This window comes from Passer domesticus, chromosome 3 (assembly GCF_036417665.1).
Source record: "Passer domesticus isolate bPasDom1 chromosome 3, bPasDom1.hap1, whole genome shotgun sequence".
In the NCBI taxonomy this organism is placed as follows: domain Eukaryota; kingdom Metazoa; phylum Chordata; class Aves; order Passeriformes; family Passeridae; genus Passer; species Passer domesticus.
The window spans coordinates 43,454,859-43,475,274 of record NC_087476.1 but is presented as its reverse complement, the minus strand read 5'-3'; the positions used below and the strand labels follow the sequence as shown (position 1 = coordinate 43,475,274).

At 40.3% G+C, this 20,416-nt stretch overlaps 1 long non-coding RNA gene across 1 annotated transcript; it reads right to left on the bottom strand.

The window, feature by feature from the left end:
• Positions 1–13,491: 13,491 nt before the first annotated feature.
• On the bottom strand, positions 13,492–18,894 carry LOC135298046 (uncharacterized). The gene is made up of 3 exons (XR_010360013.1): positions 18,556–18,894; positions 17,407–17,560; positions 13,492–15,978 (listed from the first exon to the last, which is right to left on the bottom strand). It is a non-coding gene; the product is annotated as an uncharacterized LOC135298046 (long non-coding RNA).
• Between the last annotated feature and the right edge of the window lie 1,522 nt (positions 18,895–20,416).

Here is a 20,416-nt window from a genome sequence, read left to right as displayed (position 1 = left end):
AGGGAGATGAAGACAAAGAACTCACTTTACCACATATGAATCTCAAGGGTTTTCACAATGTCACAAGTCCCAGACTTGTTATATCCTCTTTTTAATCACTGCCACTTAAAGATGCAATTAATTAGATGTATTTTAACTGCTTGTGTCAGAGTGGGGTGATCCAGGACCATTCCCTGAGCTCAAAGGGGAAGTAGAGTGGGCAGCCCCATGGGCAGCCCCTGGCACTGCACCTTGCATCTTCTCACCACTGGAGCCCCTCCCAGTGCTCCTTGCTGTTCTTCCTGAGGCTTAGGAAACAGATAATTTATCTGCCTAGTTATCACTGCTGATCAGGAATGTTGCTCTCCTCCTCTGAGGTTGCAGAGAGAAATGGTCTCTCTCCTTTGAGCTGCTGAGTACAGTCTGCAAAGTGGAAAGAAAAACTCTTTCACCTTAGAGGAAAAAAAAACCTCCTTGTTTGCTTTGTCTTATAGGATATTTAGTGGTTATGAAATTTGTGAAAGGCAGTATGGAAGTAATTTCAGAATAATATACACTGGGCTTTATAGAATTACTTTGGTACATACAAATAAAATATGTGATTGTAAACAGTTATTACAGTTGTATAATGCTTCAAATTTAATTTTTTATAATGGCATCTGAGAATATTCATATATCCACAAAAGCATTTGACAGAGCAGCCCTGCTACATGTGTGATGACTAGAAAACTCTTAAGCTTGAGAATATTAAATCTGAGGTTGTGTTCTAGGACACTCACAGCTCACAATTTCTTCCTCTTTCTCTCTAAACAAACGCACACCAGATATGGCATGCATGTCTGTGTGCTCTAATATGGGAAACAAGTGCAGAGCTGCCTGTACAGATTGCATATTAAAGAATTTAGCTACCCAAGCTGCAAGTGACATAGCTAGTAATAAACCTAGGTAAGATTAATGACAGGAGGCTGGGAAAATTTTCTCTGAAACGGAACCCCTTTGGTGGCACTAATAATTGTTATTCATTACAGGTTAGTTCTAGCAGCACAACAAACACTGTTGTCAAGCTTGCTAATTCCCTGAGCTTATTTACCCACTTGTTTAAGAAGATTTTGTGCTTAGTGCTGTTTATTCATGTTCCTTTCTATCCTTTTCTAGGGTTGGTTTTGATTTTTTCATGCTCTCCAGAGCACGTGGATATGTTCCCTCTTTGGAGCTCTTGACATGGCAACACCTGCTAAGAAGATGGAGGTGAAAAGTTTCAGAAATATAAAAGGAACTCTGCTGCTTCTCAAACAAAGGAACAATTCTGTAAGGTTGGAGATACTTTTTAGCAATTGAGCAGAGGCAGTTATGCTTTGATTAGCTTGAAAACACACATCTTTAAAAAAGATAAATAGTTTTTTAGGTTTTCTCTTTTTTTCCTAAACTTTAGCAAATGAGTTTGTTCTAGGCTCATTTACACTGAAAACTTCACTTTGGCATTGAAAGATAAATGATTGCCTTATGATAACTACATAGTACATTTATAATATAATTTCAATTTTTTATATTCCCCTTCAGTTTTTTATGATAGCTGAAGTTATGGGAGACTTATGAAACAAATTATATTAAGAAAGTAAATAGTGTACAATATCTTTAACTTCTACACATACAAAGTTTTTAGGATAACCATGACACTTCTTTATTATCACTTCTCCTCTAGCTCTCTTTTAATGTCTCTGCATCACATAGCTGCCCATACAGCCTGGTAACAAGAAAAGAATACTGGTAGAAAAAAATCATAATGTCCTAGCAGGATGCCTCTATACTTTCATTATTATAGCAGCCAGAAAGCCTAACCAGAATTTGGTAAAGAATATATTTTAAAATTTGGATTGATTTATCAGAATTCAAGAATCTGATTTTAAGTCAATTAAAATAAAAAAATAAAAAACCCAGAACAAAACATAATAGGGGAAAAATGATGCAGTGGTAAAATACCCAAGGTGTTATTCATAAAATCTAACTGTGATAACAGATATAGCTGGCTCAAATTTCCAGTCCCTTGATATTGAGTGAGGATGCTGACTCAAAGACCTTAAATTAGCCTTTGCTCTGAATGGCCTCATGGAGGAATCTGTCCTTCTGCCACTGGCTTTAAAGAAATCCTGTATGCGTAGCTGGATGAGGTAAATGACATGAAAATCAGCCTCTCAGAGGATGCTATTTTCCTTTAGGTGTTTTCTGTTAACTCTAAGAGAGGGACTTTGTGTACACTTGAGTGGTATCTAGCATGGGAGAGGATTCACCAGAGAATCTCTCATCTGTTGTCATGGTAAATTAATATAAAATAAGAATTTCACGTTTGAAGCAAGTTGTTCAGACTAGCAAGAATTATGAATAATACTTATTTAAGGAGATGTTGTGGGCCCAAGTAGAATTCTGCTTAAGCTCTTAGGGGAAACACCCAGAAAAATCCAAAGGATCGTGACAGAGTCACTGAAAAATCAAAATAGATGAAAATGAGTCACAGCAGCTAGAATAACCAGAACTGCTCTCCTCTCCTCAAGACCTGATCATGTCAATAAATTTAATATCCAATATCAAATACTGAGATGCTGGAAGAGCACAAGAAAGCAAAGAAACTCTGACAAAATCTCATCAACATATCTGAGCTATGATCTTGCCCTTAAATTGGATTCCAACACAACATGCTGTTCAAATGACCCCTTCTTAAAAAGACTGCCAAAAACTGCAGTAAGTGGAGACCTGTGCTGGCCTCTGCTTTCTCTGGGTAATATATACCCTGGAAAAAGGAAATAACTCACAGCATAATCAAGTTAGATCTATAATTTCTAGGGTATTTTGTATTGTCCTTTCAGATAATGTAAGGTCAGTACATAAATCTAAAAAAGTAAAATGTCAGAACAAGCATCAACCTTGTCTTCTGTAAAAACGGATCTTGACATAATCCAAAACAAAGATTTATAAGATCACATCCTTGTAAATAATGTTCCTGAATGTTAAGATCAAAATGGTCAATAAGAGTTTAGCATGGATGGCAGTCTGCTCCATTATGAACAAATTGGTAAGACTTTCTTGCTCCCTCACCATTCCATGGATACAGGAATGGAAACACAGGCTAGGTACAATGTCAGTGTCCAAAATTCAGACTAAAGTTAATTTTTTCCAACATTTTCCCTTATTACTTTGTTCACAAAAAGGTTTCTATCCGGATTCATATTACTGTTTGTATCTTGGGTGAACTACTGGATAATGATGCTGAGACACATCTCACTTCCACCTGTGACTCTGTTACTGAGCTTCAAAATCTGAAAAGTTGTATTTTTGCAATGCAGTCATTATTCACTGTGCTTTTTGGAAAAATGTATTTTGACCAGAAGCATCTGTACAAGAAACAGGAAATCAGAAATGTAACAGTAATTTCTACCATAAAGCAAAATGACCAGTGAAACTTTTAGAAGGGGCCACAAATCTTAACAATGCATAGCTACCATTGGAGACTGGATTGCTTCACTGAAAAATGTCCTGTTCTCTAGAATTCTTTCCCACCTCATTCCAAACATTTTTAGCAACAAACCATTTTGGTTTTTCTTCATATACAATTTTTGTTAGATGGGCAGTAGCTGAAAAACCTGGACTTGTGTGTATTTCGCAGGAATTGAGATGTGAATTCAGATCTTCTCAGAGTCATAACTTGCAAATGCATGAGGAAAGTTACATGCCTATCTATCAGCATGGGTGTAAATACACAGGCAGACATGGATATGTGCGGTTAAACTGGAAACAGACCCCCAAAGTTTTATCATCATTTTAAACAGATGCAGACAATGTTTGTTACTTTCAAGACCTAATTTCTACGCTTATCTGTTTTGGTTCAAAATTAGGAACAAGCCCCATTTTTGTACAAAGGTCTTCAGATTTTGTTTCTAGGCCTCAAGGCAGATATGGAAAACGAGGGTGAGACTGTTCCAGTTCACTGTTGGTCACAGGCTGTATGCATAAACCTTTAAAACCTAGATTCTGTATGTCATCTGAATAATATCATGTATGACTCTGTGCCATAAACTGAGTTTATTTTGACATGATAAAGTGTAATTTTCAGTTCTTAACACCTATGCAGAATCTGTTGCCTTTGATTCACTTACAGAAAATATGTGTTTTTACACAAGCAACTGGGATGTTTCCTTTCTGAATGAAACAGCCTTGTATTAAGACTAAGCTGCTTTGCAGGCTTGCATAGAGAGCACAAGCTTTTAAAAGTCCATGTGAAAGTTTGTTGAGACCTCTGATAAAAATCAGAGCCTTTGCAGTTCATCAATTGCTACTTAGAATAATAGGAATAAGAACTATTCTCTCCTTTTAATTAACTGGCTGGTGGATGAAGCACTAAGAGATAAACTGTTTGTTAAAACTTAAAGTACACCACAGAAGTCTGAGTCAGTATTGTTACTTGAATGCATCAATGAATAACAATGAAAGCCATATAATAAAAAGTTTTTTCCTCTCATTTAATTCTAATATGCCATAATGGAAGCTTGTGTGGTATGAGAAGCCTTTTCATTTATAATTATATTGTTGAAAGCCCCCCAAAAATGAAAATTGTAAATTCTGAAGGCCGCAGAAGGACAGATAAATGAATGGCAAATTCCACTGAGCATTTTATCAGCTTCCTGCCATTCTCTGAACAGTGCCAGATAAAACCCCCAGTGCTTAAAGGTCTTGTGAAAGGCTGTGCATAAGCTTGTAAAATGTGTATTAATTATAAAAAGTACATCATAGTCTCCTCAAACTTCAGTTAGTTTTCTTGAAATACACAAAGAGCTCTAGCTCCTTCCCATCTGGCCAAGATGGCTGCTTTTAAGATTGAAATTGCTGAACTGTCTTTAAGAAATTAATTGGCCAAAGCCTCTTATTATTTGCAAATAGAGTTTTAGCTTATTTCCTGCTGTTTTTCATATACTTTGTATTATAGATGGAGCAGGTAGTGAGATGAGCCTTTCACTTTGTCCAAGAGATACTTCTAGAAGACACTGATCTGAAAAGCTTAGACCTCATCACAGGCACTTGGGCTCAATCTGTTTATGATGGCTCTTCATGTAAACAATTTTCCAATTTCAGAATATGAAACTAGGGAAACGTGGTATTCTGTCATAAAGAAGAGTTAAAAATTCTACAAAATTTAAATTCTACAATTAAAAATTCGACAAAAGTTGAATATTCTGTATTTAGGAATGTGTTATTAGGTAATGAGAGGAGAAGCAACCTGAAATATTTCTTGGGTAACACCTTGGAAAAAAATTCTAAATCTGAACACTCAGATGCACACACAGAGGGAAAAGAAAAGAAAATGGAAGTTTGTTAATTTTATAAGATGAAATTTTTCAAAGATTGAGCATTGCCCATCCTCTCCTACTGTTAACCGTGGCATTGCCAACAGTTATTGGGAAGAAGTGAGAAAGACCTTCCCTGAAACTTTCTTGGAAACACTGAAATGCTTCAATGACAGGCATGCTCAGGGTGAAGTCAGGGATGGGTTGTTGCTCTTGGGTGCTCCTACTGCTGTCCTCAGGGGAAGGAGAGGGCAAGGAGAAAGAAATGCAGCTGGAATGCAGACTTCAGGAGAAAGAATGGAAACAAATAGGGCATGAGTTTGGGGAAATATGAGCAAAGCTATGGAAGCAGTGATATCAGAAGCTACCAGAAAATCACACAGAAATGGGAGACTTGAGCTAAATGGAGATGGAAACAGAAATAAACTGTGCATAATCAGTGGAAGAAATATTCTTGCAGAGCCCAGGACTGAGAGGATCCAGTTGAAGTCTGTCTGTCCATGAGGTAAGCCTATTCCTTCCTTTCTCAAGTAATTCTGAACATTTTACATCAATTTCTTGAACTGATATAATTACTGGTTGGCTTGGTTACTTTAGTTTGTTGCATTTTTTAATAACATTTTTGTTGCTATGGACAAAATTCCTTTGCATCTCTCTAGCATTTAACAGGCCCATTGGGTCTGTCGTTGGTTCCCCTGGAGACTTCTGAATAGTAACGAAGTAAAGATAAAATTACTTTGAGGAATACAGTTAGTGCAGATAGCTTGGTATGCACTTAGGTGGGAGCTGCAGGTTGAGCTCTGCGTGATGGGAGCCCCAAGCAAGAGGCCAAAGCTGGTGCTGACCCTTTGCACAGGAAAGGGCACGGGGCTCTGTGGCCCTGCCAGGTGACTGGACACTCAAGAGACACGGCAGGAGCCACTGACACAGAGGAAAAACCCCACACTGTCACACACAGACTGAGAGGGTGTAAAAGCCCAGGGGTTCCTTGGTTTGGGGTCCCTGCTCAGGGTACCAGCTCAAACTGTCATTCTGTTTTTACACCATGACCAAGCTCTTTTAAGGACCCAGATGCCTGAGGCTCTGCTATGGGAAACCGAGGTCGAGCAGGTAAGGAAACCTTGTCTGGCTGTGTGGGTGTGCAGGGAGTCAAGCGAGGCACCCATCGCTCCCAGAGCCGCCTGCTGCAAAGGGGCCTCGACCCAGCTCAGGTGCTCCAAGGGTGGGACTGCCAGAGCAGCTCCCAATGCACACACAGAAAAGCTTCCTTTACATTTACATAGTTACTGTAATTGGAATGCATGCTACATTGCTATTCCTGCAAACACTTATGAGAATGTCAACAAAATACATTTTTCTTTCGGGGATTCTTATGTGTGGAGAAATTTTGTTTTATCTTGGTACTCTTTTTAAAATTGTTTTACCAGACCCATGAACTACTGTCCACATATATTCTCTCTTTTTTTCAAAGGAGAATTGAGAAGAAAGCATTTCCCCATTTTTGCAGTAGTAATGTGAATGTGAACAAAAGCAGCTTCTCTCCATTGCAGTCAATCAGAAGTTTATGTGGGAAATGCATTTCAATTTTATGTCTGCTTACATTCTTGAGCAGTTCCTTTTTTGTGTTGACACATGAAAGGCATGTTGCCTTTGTGTTAATATTAAGGTACAAGTCAGGCTTGTCCTTTGCATCAACCAGGCCCAGGTTGATGCTGTTTGAGACTGGTAATGCAACTTCTGTTGATCATCATCACGGAGCAGTGCTGTCCTTCTGCAGCACTCAGGGCTGCTCTGGGCAGGGTTGTCCTCTCTCCAGTGTTGCATTTCAGGGATTATGAAGTGGATTTTAAAAACCCACAGCAAGCAACATCCATTGCTTCCCATCACTGGAGCAAGGGGTTATCATATCCTGTAGGGAGGTCACTGAACGGCTAGTCACAGCTGCAATGCAATTCCTCTAGGAAGTCATAATGATCTGACTGTGCTGGTTTTTGGTTTTTTTTGGGAGAAGGTCATTAATTTTCTGAAGAAGTTCATTTTAAATGAAAATAAGTTTTCTTAAATCTTCACTATTTTTATTTTAATTTATTTTGCTAACAGCTTTACCTAAGAAGTATAACACTGAGTGAAGTCTTAAGCTGGCTAATTGAATTTTCTTCTTTAGCCTGTGGTCAAGCCTATTGTGGGTCACACAAACAGGGCAGTGAATCACAGTCTGGGAAGTCAGCTGATGGCTCCAGCTGAGCATGTTGGGCTTTTGGTCTGTGTGTTGGCAGTTTGCTGGATCAGAACCTGGGGTTAGGAGCTTTGGATCTCAGCAGGAGGAACAGCTTTGCCTCTGTGCTTGGCTTTTAGCAGTTTTTTGGCAGAATTTAATTTGATTGTAGGTTAATATTCACACTTTTAAAAATCAGTTAGTAGGGCTTGGATAGCTCTACTAATGTGTTTTGTAAACTCCATTTACACCTGCACAAATCTTAGTGGGAGTTCAGCATTTACTGTGAACAATAAAATATTTGGCTAGTTTGCTCACAAATTTTGTTCTTTGCCAGAGGCACTTAAAAAACAATGTTCCAGAAAAATGCCTAGAAACGGCATGTGAGGGGTTTTTTTGTGTTTTTTTTTTTTCTTGTTTGTTTTTCTTGTTTATTGCTGCTTTCCGGTGCCTCATCCACTTATCCCCAGGGAGTGGAGAATTAAAAGGAAATTCCACATAGTATTTTTCCTATCCTAAACTGGCATCCAAAATTCCCTTTTTTGGTCATCAGCAGCTGAAGCAGGTAGTGGAGCTGTTGGCCAATTTTTGTTGTAGATGAGTGTAAATTGTAGAAAGCTGTCCTCTGTGTCAGTCACTTTCAGTGTCTGTGGCTTGTTTAGAGGAAATTTCTGGTGTCACAGTGACACTGCAGTTTCAATCAGGTTTAGATTTGTTCCAGGACCACTTGATTTGTGCCAAGCTTTTCCTTGCAAAAATGTCTGCTGAGACTTTTAGAGGGCACAAAACAGTCCAATTTCTCAGAAGATGTCTAAGATATTTTGTTCAGCAGATCAGAAGGAAATTTAAAAGCGTTCAGAATAATATGGAGAAGTGGGAAGATTGGGAATCCTCCAGTCATTTCAGGTATGCATCCTTCTATGGTGACATGTAAGGGCCAGGTGAAAAATGTCTCCTATGCTTGAGAATATGAGTCTTTCTGCTTTACCCCCACGGAGGATGGTAAGGATTGACTGGAAATAATGCCTGACTGGGTGTAGCTGTAGGGACCTTCTTGCTGTAAGCTGGACAGAGAGGTGGCTTCAAACTTTACAGTGTCTTGCTCTTGTTTCTAGCTATGTGGAATCTGAATTTTTAAAAATCTCCTTTGTTTTCCTGAATATTTTTTTAACTGTGTTCAAATGACTGAGTTGGAATATTTTTTTTTCTGTTAAAGCAACAGTGCAGGCCATGGATCATCAGTAGAAGAATCTGCTTGGAAGAAGTAGATCTGCCATTATTTATTCTCATGGGATTTTCTGCTTGTAACTATTGAGTAAATAGTATCAGAATTGTGCCATTAGGACTAGAAGTAGAGTCAAGGAAGCCAGGGAGATTGTTTATTTGTACCTCAGTTGTATTCATTAGTTCTCAAGAGTCATGAGATGTTACCATTTAATCTTTGAACTATCACCAGAACCTACATGAACAGCAAATGCTTCCCAACAAATTGGCTAACTCTTTTTGAGCTCAGATACACAGATGTGTGGCGTAAAGAGGAACGAGACTGGTGATGCTACTTCTCTCTCTGTTTCTGTCGTGTTAGGAGCTACATCTACCTCAGAGACTGTGATTAATTATCCAAGTTAGTGTCAGAGGTTACAAATGCCCTTGGCTGCGAAAGTTGGGTCACCAAAAGAATGTTGCAAAGACCTAGAAATAATCTCTGTAGTTACTTCTTATGAATTAATTTCCATTGCTTTTTAATACCAATGAATGTTAACGTGTTCGTTGGCAAATAATGTCAAGACCAGGGCAATGAAATGTGTTTCAGTGGCTGGGTAGGAACATAACTTCGCATGAATGTTTGAGTGTGTGCATACATGCTCTTTTCAGTCCTTTAGTTGCCCTAAAAGCATGACATAGATTGCTTTTATACAGATTTTTTTACTGGTCTTTATAGTGCATATTTCCTTGGAATTAAAATGGAATATTGAAATAAAGCCTAAAATTCTCTTCACACAGATTTGTTAAGGAGAGAAAAAAAAAAAAAACAACTGGATAAAATTATACTACAAAATCTCCTTGCATTTGATGTTTTACTGTATTAACAATAGCGAAAGACTTTTATGTCACTTCACACATATAAAGTCTCAAATAGAGCCTCACTCTATTTAATGATGACTAAACCATTGTAAGCTCCAAAATCAAATTTTTGTTGAGTATTCTACCACTGCTGTTTGGGTTCTGCTGCATCTTACACAATATGCTGGTTTCAGCTACAATTTCTGATTTTCATATAAAGAGGAATTAATTTTAACTATAAGAAATACTTCTGCTTTGGTCTCCAGTTGAAAGAAAAAGTGTTCTGTAAAAGAATAAAAATAAACACATTTCTTTAATTAAAAGTAATATTTTCGCATCTCCCACACTTGAGCTGAAATGACAGAAAGTTAAAGCTAAAATTTGTCACAGAAAATTCCAGCCTGTACTAATTTCTTAAGCAGATTATCACAATGACTTGGCGTTTGTCTGCAGCAAAAAAAAAAAAAAAAAAAAAAAAAAAGATAAATTGAATTAAGCAAAAATTATTAGACAGATAATTTTTTTTTTTTAAGCAGGAACATTAATGAAATCTTTCAACTATTTTTTGTTACTAAACCGACTTTTGAACTCACCTGCCTCACAGGCCAGCTGCACTAGTGCAAGTCCAAAGTCTAATCCAAGTACCACACTTGGATTTGCAGAGAGACTATTTAATTACTGTCTGAGGATATTTGCATCAACTGGGACACATTAACAAAGACAATTCTGCTTTAAGACGTTCTTAATTTGGTCATATATAAAAGTAATCTGAAACATTTAAGCTTTCATCACACAGATGGAGTGATTTCTAAATTTGTAGCTTATTTAGTTAAACAGCACTTATATGCATCCACGTTAATAAGTCCCAGCTCAGATCTTCATCATTAATTAACAATGGAGTTGCTAAATCTGACACAGATTGTACCAAGTATCACACAGCTCTGTCTGTCTGGGGACAAGCAGTCTGTGAGTTCCAGCAGCAGAAAAGCCAAATCCAGCTCTTGTCAGTGGCAGTGACAGTGCAAAGGAAAATATGTGGGCTGTGTGTGTGGGCAGAATCCTTTCTTATCCACTGTCTCTCCCTTTGAGGGCTTTTGCTTATCAGCACCTGCCACTCATTTTTTCCGTAACCTGTTGAGACTTTTCTTTAAGTCTTCACTTTTGAGTTGTGTTTTCATCTTATGGAATTGTTCCATACAAAGCCTCTGAGACGGGCTGTCTTATCCATCTACGTGTACACACTGCTAGTGCAGGTCCCCTTCATATCTTTATTCCTGGAATCTCTTCCTCTGACATCTGCTGTCTTACCTTGCTCACACCACTCACAATGTTGTTACAAAGATAATTTCTCTACTCTACTAATTTGAAATCAACTGTCCCTTTCAGTTCCTCAGCTGTCATTGTTTCTCTCTCAAATGTGTCGCTTGTCTTTATTTTCAAGACCTTTTCTCGCATCTCTCATATTTTTTGTTTACTATTGAAATGTCTGTTTAAATCCCTGATTGGTTGTGATACCCTGATGAATTGGAGATGACCACAGATAAGATTTTAGTGTTTTGAATTATCTTTTGGCTTCCAAATTTAGATTGCAAGATGCTATTTCAAAATGAATACATTTGTAGGTGTGCCCTTTCTCCCCTCACTGCATTCATCAATGACCTCCAGGTCCCTGATTCCTTTTCAAACCAAAAGTAGCAGACTTGTATTGAGAAAATGCTGGGAGCTAGAATTTTAAAGACTCTATCATGAATATATTCAAAATGAAAATGCATTTTGAGATTTTACAGGCTGTGGAAGCAGAACAATATCCATAATAAATAAATTCATATTGTTCTTTATTCCACTGAAAAGAATACAAATTCAAAGAATGAGAAAGATGACATGAGGGAGAGGCTTGGATTCAGGTAGACTAATTTCTGGCTGAAAAGGTTTGAAATGCTCCCAGGCCCACCCCCTAACACCAGCTGGTTTTTCCCAGGAGTTGGTACAAGTACCCCTAGAGCTTTCTGTGGGCCCAGTGTACAGCTGTGACAGTTCATGAACAGTCTTGGTTCCCCCTCCTTTCTTCATCTCTCAGGAGAGTCAAAAATTCTGTCCAAGCATACACCACTGCACTGGCTAGTGCATTTACTTTCCAAACCAGCAGGAATTCACTTAATAATTCACTCTTCAAAACATGATTTATTCTGCAGAGCCATCTACTTTAATTACTATTTGAGCTTTCTAGAACCACAGGTCTGGGTAATTATTTTCATTGCCTCCCCTCGGTTGCTTATGCTGTATAGATCTGCTGTTTAATGAGTCACTCAGAGGCCAGAAGGAAAACTGAATTCCTGAAGTACAGGGTGTCTACACAAAAATGCACAAGCAAATATTTCCACTGTAAGCAAAGAGATAGTGTTTGCTTGTGATAAACCACTTCTGAATAATTTATTTCTAAACTTGATGTGAGGTAGACAGATCTTATCATAGAGATAAGAAAGGGGGGAAAAGGAATGCAGTGAAGAGGGCAGTGATTTCAGTGATTCATTTAATTATTGTTATTTAGAAAGTTGAGAGCCTAGCCCCACTGTGTCAGACACTGCTAGTGTATAATAATAGACAGACAGTTGCTGCAGTATAGCTTCTACACAATGGAGAAGTTAAAATTTATAGTTTGGCAAAAATCATACGTGTATGCACTATCCTCACATAATTGTACTTGGCATAGGGGTTTTTTTATTTGCTGCAGTTTTTATAAAATGTTTACATTACAAGCATCTGATTTCCACTTCTCATTACAAATACAGTCAACACAGTTATCCATACAGGATTTATTTTATTGGTGGATTTACAGTATCACACATGGGGTAATGTGCTTGCTAGCTGTGTGCAGAGCCAGGTGTAGCTGAGGGGTGTTAAATTTGGGTGTCTTGTTGCACAAGTGTGGCTGGCTGAGGTGGTTGTGCAGGGCCACAGGCACAGGTGACCAGCTGGCTCCTGTAGTGACAGTGGTGTCCCCACTGCTCTGGGCTCTGGCGGCAGCCCTTCCCCAGCTGATGACTGCCTGTGCCAAGCAAGATTGCCCAGAGAGCACCCAGGCTGCTGAATCATTCCCATGCCTCCCAATCCTGAAAACACTTTATGTAGATAAACTGCAGAGACTGTCAGCATAAGGAAAAGAAATCTGCCAGCACTGGGTTGCTGCTAATAAATTTGGCTGCACATGAAAGACCCTGAGCTGTTGCTGTGTGGTACACTTCAGACCTGCCCTTGAACCTACAATTTCCACCTTTTTTAAATTTCTCAGAATATTCCAAATATCTGTGCTTTCTGATAATGTAGGATGCTACAGGTCTGAATAGGAAAGAGTTTTCCTATTTTGTGGAAAATTTCCCTACTGCTTCTGTAGCATAAATGGAATTTTTTGATGGTTGACCAGAAATTCAGTTTCACAGTGTAAGGTTAGGGATAAATGGCATCTTACATTGATACCATGCACTTTTCTGATTGCATTTCTTTGTATAATGTCCCTAGAATGTTGGCACTGATTGAAGAAGTTTGATGAAATTATGATGACAGAGTTAAAGTAATGGTGTGTTTTATGATTTTGTGTAGAAACAGAGAGATGAATTGAGATGTGCTTTGTGTACAAGGCTGTGTATTTTGTGTAAGTACTATGGAAAGAGAGATGCAGTTGAGGCTACTCAGCTCTATACTGGAAACAACATGTACTAAAAAAAAGAAACATATGAGTAAGAAAAATAAATTTGTATTCTTCTATCTTCCATGGGTGTGCTCCCCATCTATGGTGTCAAGCCTTGTTTTCTGAAGTGTGTTTCTCCTCTGGTAGTCAAAACCATCTCTTTTATCATATGTCATGAAATGATAGCTCATTCTCTTGCCTCTAAGCTATCACACACACTTAGGAAGAAACTCATCAATATAAATGTTTGTGTCTCTGTCTGATTGGTTTCTCATGTTTAAAAAGGAAGAAAAAGGAGATTGATTGCAGAGACCATAAAAGTAATGATGCGTTTAATGAAAACATATATTTTATAGGAAAAACACGCTTAAAAATTACTTGAAGATGCTACATATGAGTTAATGAAATTAAATGACCTTCAAAATTTTGCTAATTTGACCTCGGGTTATCCCTTTGAGCCTTCAGCCAGTTTTACATTTATTTGCATACATGGCATTTGTTTTTTTCACATTTAGTCTATCTCAAAAGCTTTCAGCCCTCCCCATTGAACAGTGTGGCTGCAGAGATACACTGCAGTGGTTACACAGTGTGGAAACCTGGCTGCTGGCTGTTTGGCTGTCCCTGCAGTGGCAGCTACCCTTCCTTCTCCCAGTCCTGCTCTTTATGGTGTTGCCGTAAATTTTCCTTGAGGAAACTGTGCCCCCTAAATTGTCTGTTGCTAGCTACTTCTTTTCATATCAAAACCAAACCATAATCAGATCTAGCCCAAAATGCAGCTGCATGGCTGAGTTTTCTATAGGAAATGATGTCAGAAATCCTCTATAGAAGTGAGCAGCTCTGGGATTGAGATAGCATCCACTGTCAGGCTAGTCCAACTCTGAGGTAGTGCTTGTTCATGGAAGGGAAAATAAAAAAGAACACAAAGTGAAGACTTTGGTATGTTGTAAATGTGGTGGTACTGATCGCTGACCACTTTAATGCCAAGTGATACTGAAGGGCTCATGTTCCCATTGGTCAAAACTATTCTTCTGTACAATGGATGGGTTGTCCCAGTACTACCTAGCATTTGGATTCTGGTTATGCAGACCTTTGGGCTTTGAGATGTTGTAGTAGTAATCATTAATTATAATGAATAAAATTAATTACTCATTAATAATTGATTGTATTAGTGACGTTTTGTTGTTTTAAGTTGCAAGTAAATACCGAGGAGGCTGTGTTGCAGCATGCAAGAATGTTTTTTTTAATGTGATTTCCCAGACGTGTTGTGCAGCCCCAGCTGTTGTATAAGGTGAGTGAGGAAGTTTGATCAAACAGAACTGGGAGGCGTTGTGAGGCACAGCCATGTCCATAATGTACAGAAACTAGTCCCCAGAAGGAACTGTCTGCTGAACCTCACCTGGATTTACTCACCGAGGGAGTTGGATGCCAACAGTGAGGTAGCACATGCATGATGTGAGTGTGCACATGTTCCTGAGCTAGGACGTGTGGCTGTGACATGTACATTGGCTCTCAGCTGGGACAGATGTGGTACCAGGGGCAGCACTAGGATGAATCACATCCCTGCTGGAGCACAGACTATGTCATGGCTCCCTGCTTCACTGGTGTCTGACCCCCAAAGAACTTCCTCATTCATTTATGCTATAAACCACTCTTGGGTACACTTGAAACACCAGTGATACTTATGAGCAACTGAAAACTCTTGTCCCGAGGGTCCCTCTGGTGGTCCTTGTTGGTCATCCGCCCTAAAGTTATACCTGACTGCTTGAACCTGATGTTTCTTCCCAAATTTGGAGCTGACTTGGCAGTGCTAGTCTGGTTCACTATTTTGTGTCCTCTTTTTGGTTAGTGTTCAGTATGGTTTGCAGAATGAGCATTATATTTTTCCACCAGCTGGGCAAATAGCTCTTCCTCTGGCAACAACCTGGCATTTAGTATCTTGTCTGAGTAGTTGGAAGAATAGTAGGGATGAAAAATCCCTACTGCTGAATGAAGGTAAAAGTCTTGACCAAAAGACTCAGTTAGATGGTGCCTCTCCAACCATCACTCTTGGCTCTTTACAGATACATATTAGGAAAGGCTACAGTTGTCCTGGAATTTCAGCACAGCTGCAGGTACCTAGGAGCTGAGACACCCTGCTTTTCCTCTAACCATGGCAACATCTGCAAATACCACAGTCTATTTATTGCAAAGGGAAATCAGCAAAGAAACAGAAAGCTACCATTTGGCTGTTTATTTCTCTATTTCTCTCTCATTCTAAGATTTCTGTATGAGGGAAAATACTAGACTGTTTTTCAAAGTGAAAACAGTGGTCCTCATTCCCCTTTTAAGATGCATTGTAATGTCCTGGAACAGTGCTTTGCAGCATATCAACACTATTTTACATTGCTGTAAAATTGTAGTAAGACTGTTTTTGACAAATTTGTGGGAATTTTTAATTTTTATTTTTTTAAAGACAAATCTTTTTCAAGTGTTCACGGAAAGACAGTAACATTTAAAGTGTTGTCATAAACCACATGAAGGTCTTTATAATTCCACCACAAATCCTAGCTTACTATTTATACTTATCTCTCCCCCTCTATTAGAAAATGGTAGAAGTTGCTCCTGTGGCCGCAGCATGCTGCTTTATTTGCAGTTTGGGATGCATAGAGATGTCATTTTCCCTCGGGGAGATTCAGCTATCACTTCTAAGCCCTAGGTCCCACCTGTACAAGGGGAAGAAACCAGTGTAAGTAGTGGAAGTGATGCTGATAAATTCAGTGTAAGATGAAGACTGGCCCCCTATTGGTTGACATCCCACAGCTACTCCCTACTGAATGGTTTTCTCTTATTTCACCACTTTGTCCCCTCTGGATGCCTGTGTCTTCCCTGATAATTTTGCTTACTGCCTTTGCAGCATTGGGGTCCATCGACTGCCTTAAGGTGAGACAAGGATTTCAGATATTCATGATCAGTAAATTTCACAGTACAAACAAAATCATAAATCCACAGTGCGTAGGCAAGATTGTCATGTTTCGGAATGGAGCTGCTTTTGTTCCTGATGTGCCTATCGAAAAGCAGCATGGACTCTCCATTCTCTGGGCTCTTTCATCTTCTGAGTGAACTGTGGACCTGAGTATTTTATTCTGGCATCCACAGAATTTACAATGCCTGTTTTGAAGCAGTCTTCCTGATAAGATGTATTGAGGAAACAAGGAAATAAAAGTAGGCAAGGTACTTAGTTCAGGCATTTTTCTTCATAGGCAATGAGAGTGATACGTTTTCTGGCTCACAGAATAGGACTATTATCCTTTTAAGAAACTTTAGAACAGAAAGAGGCTGAGGCCCATCTAGGTCAATCCCCTCTAAATCTTCAGACATTATGTGATTATTTTTAAAATATGCAAAATGTAACAAATAGTTTCAAAAATATTAGAAGTTTACCAGAAAGTGTTAGAGAAGAGTTTTCAAGAAGCTTGTGGTTCAATATACCTGTATCAGTCCTTGCCATTGGTTTCCTCTTCACATTACTGGGTGCAGACAAGCTTCTATATAAAATGCTGTAGAATTTTAGTCTAAAATTTGACCAAGACACTACATGGTAAATTCCATGTTGCTAAAGAATAGCCACAAGCCACACATTTCTGTGTTCTACATTACAATCTTTTTGTAATGCTGTAAATTATCTAGTAACTACAGATGGAGTAACATGGTCTCTTCAGCCATTAGTACTCTGCAATTTGCAGTAGCAAATGGAGGATTTCTGTGTCTAAATTTGCTTGTGTATTAGCAGAAAAGAGAAGTTGCAATAACATGATCAAATGCAGGAACTAGGAAGGAGGTTAGGAAGACTTTTTGCTGTTTTGTGTGTTGTTTTCCCAGATTTGTTTCCAGATGTGCCTGCTGGGGATATAACACAGCTACTGGCTTTACAGACTGATATCAAAGAGGTCCCATGAAAACTGGATTTTTCTTATGGGTGTCCCCAGGGTTTCTTGTCCACATTATCTTTGGCTAACACATATATTTAAGATTTTTCTAAATTTTTCATCCTCTTTTTTATTATAATCACAATTTTTCCCTGTGCTTGGACTTACATCTTTGGAATAAGGTCAATGATTTATTCCAGCCTTTTTATGCCTCCTGAAATATACCTGATTCTTCTTTCCAGAGAGGGCTGAGCAGGACATGTGTGCAGACATCCTCTTGTGCTTCATTGTCTCTTTGATATATTTTACTTGCTCTTCAATTTCTGGGTAGGTTGTTTCCAGCTATATGCCCCTAGGTCTTCAGTGTAAAGGAGAGCTTCTAGAAAGAGAAAGGAGGCTGGCAGCTGAAAATGGATGACAAAGCTCCATTAACTTTGTATTGGTGGTGGAGAGAGTAGGGACAGGTATAAAGCCTTTTTTTTGGCATCAGGAATATTCATGCAGAAAATACAATGAACCTTCTGCTCCCTCTGAAGTGTTTGTTCCCAGTGTGCTAGCAGCTTCCCTCTGACCTCAGTTCCTCCCTGCTACTTGCAGGAAACCTGTGTGCATAGCCCTTGGAAAGGTGCAGGGTGCTCTCTTTCCAGCAGGTGATGATGCTGTTAGACGCACAGCTGGCTGGCTGCAGTCACCCAGGAGCAGTACTGACACAGTCCCTGTAGTAAAGTTACAGACCTGATAATTATCTCAAGCTACTCAACCTTGCATGCCTTCAACATCTTGATAAGATGAAGGCAATCTTACCCTGAGCTCACACAGATTCTCACTCCCTTTGTAACTGTCAACAATATTGCTTTTCCCATCAGCTCCTTCCCAAAAGCAACCACCTAAGAACACAACTCCTACAGCCAGTGCATGTGTTTGGGTGTGGAGGAGCCCATCTGCTTACAGCCACAGCAGGCAAGGGGTTAGGTGCCAGCTAAGTAAGCCAAGCGGAGCCAAGAGGGGTCACCATTCCCATGCCAAGCACAGTGAAACACAGGTGCAGCACAGTCCACACTGTGTCTGGCCATGTCAGACACAGCCTCTGGCAGGCTCCATGCCCTTGCTGAGTTTTGTGGTTGCTCTGTGCCTGCACTGACAAAAGCGTGCATGGGCAGGGAGGTGCAGCAACTGGAAGAGATAGAGAAGGATTCTCCTGCTCTCAGCCCTACATGTCATCCTCCATACCATTCTCTGAGAATTGGATGTCTGAGATTCCTTTGCAGGAAAGCTACGGCACAGAATTTTCTTTCTCATCCTAAGGTGATTTGAAGGGTGGTGACAGGATGGCCTGTGCTGCTGGGGGCTGAGTGACTTGTAGCATGCTCCTACCTGGCAGATGTTCATGTCTCCCTCCAGGTAGCCAGCACAAAAGTTGTGGGTGTGGATGTCCCTCACATATCACTGGCTGCTGTTCAGAGCTGCACATTGATGAGGTGGATCTTGGCTTCCTGCAGGACATCCCTTGGCCTTTGAGCTGTGAGCACAGAAAGGAACGAGCACCCAGCAGTTCGTTGTCAGTTCTCACCTGCCTGAGGGTGGACTCCTTCCCTAGTCCACCTAGGAAGCCATGCGTAGGGCTTGGCTTGGTCTTGCTGTGCTGGAATTCCAGCCAGAAGGATAGCAGGTGTTGCCAGCATGGAGCAAGCACAAAGGCCAGCTCTAAGCAGCAGAGGTTGCACTGGACAGGCTGCTCCCATTCCAGTAATGTAGGGGTGCATTAGTTTTAAGTTGGTTTATTCCTGTACCCCCCATTCTGTTTATGGTTCTGCCCGGGCTTTCTCTCTCTCCCTCTTCTGAATTGTCCCGTCAGCTACACTTTATCTTTCCTAAATTCCTCCCTAACTGCCTGTCTGTTATTCAGGGTCCTTGCCCACTCATCCAGAACATTCTGGCCTGGACATTGAATGATTGGTTTAGAGGTCAGGATTCAACCCCTAATTTATTTACACTGGACATCTGAGCTGTTTGTTATGCGTTATTCCCTCCTCTCAAAATTTTAGATTGGTCGCTGTGTTCTAGTTATAAGACCTTGCCGAGCAAGCTTTTTTGTCCGCGCCCGACGCTTCTTCAATAAACATCTCCCTTTTCCCTGTCCGCGCGGTCCTGTCTTTCTCCTGCGAGACGCAGACTGACTACACTGCAGACAGCTCCGGGAATTCTCGCGCTCCTAAAGGCTTTTCGCCTTAAGCGCTCTCCCCAGGAAATCTTTCCGCGGGAGAGTGCCCTTCCCGCTTCGGTACTGCCGGCGGCACTGCCCACAGCAGCCGGGGACCCAGAGGCCAGTCGTAGCCGCTGCACAGTAAGGTGATGTTATTCCTCTGGTGGACAGCACTGTGCTGTTGGTGAAGCAGAAGCTGCTCAATCTGGTGCACTTTGGCCCCAGGGCCCAGCTCAGTCAACTGATCACCACATGCCATGTACCAATGTTCCTGGGTGGCAGATGGAGAAAGGGGTTGGAGGGACCAGAGCCATGAGCTGCAGCAGGCAGCAGTTCCTTACCTTCTGCTTCACAAGTTAGAAACTCCAGGAATATTGGCTGGAGGCTGCTAGGAAGCAGAAGCTCAAGCCCAGCCTCCTCCTGAGCAGTCTCTCATCCAGACTCTGCAATGCCCAGGCACTGGGTGTACTGTAAGGAGAGGGGATGGGAACAGCACATGCTATTGCCAACAGAACACGTGTTCATGTTGAACTGTCCCCATCCTTGTTCTCTTTACCTGGCCTTGATGAAGCGTTGGGTGTAGCTATGATATTTTATGAAAAATCCCTTCCTAGGATTTTTCCCTCCTGAGATCTGAGGGCCTCAGGAAAGAAATGTAAACAATAACTATCTGCTGCTGTGGAATGCAACAGGTGCATTTTCCATTGGTCCATGTGGATTGCTTTCAATTGATGACCAAACACAGCCACCTGTGCCGAGGCTGTGAGCAATCACAGGATTTTTGTTATGCATTCTATTCTATTCTTGTTCTTTGTAGCCTTCTGATCATCTTTTCTGTTCTTTTAGTATAGTTTTAATGTAGTATTTTAATATAATATATAAGACAATAAATCAGCCTTCTGAGAAAATGGAATCAAGCCTCGTGTCTCCACACATGGAGCATTCGCCTCAAGAGGTGGGCTGCTGTTAGGACCCCCTATGTGCTGATGAGGGACCTCCTGCACATACACCACTTGTCTGGTAGCCAGGGAT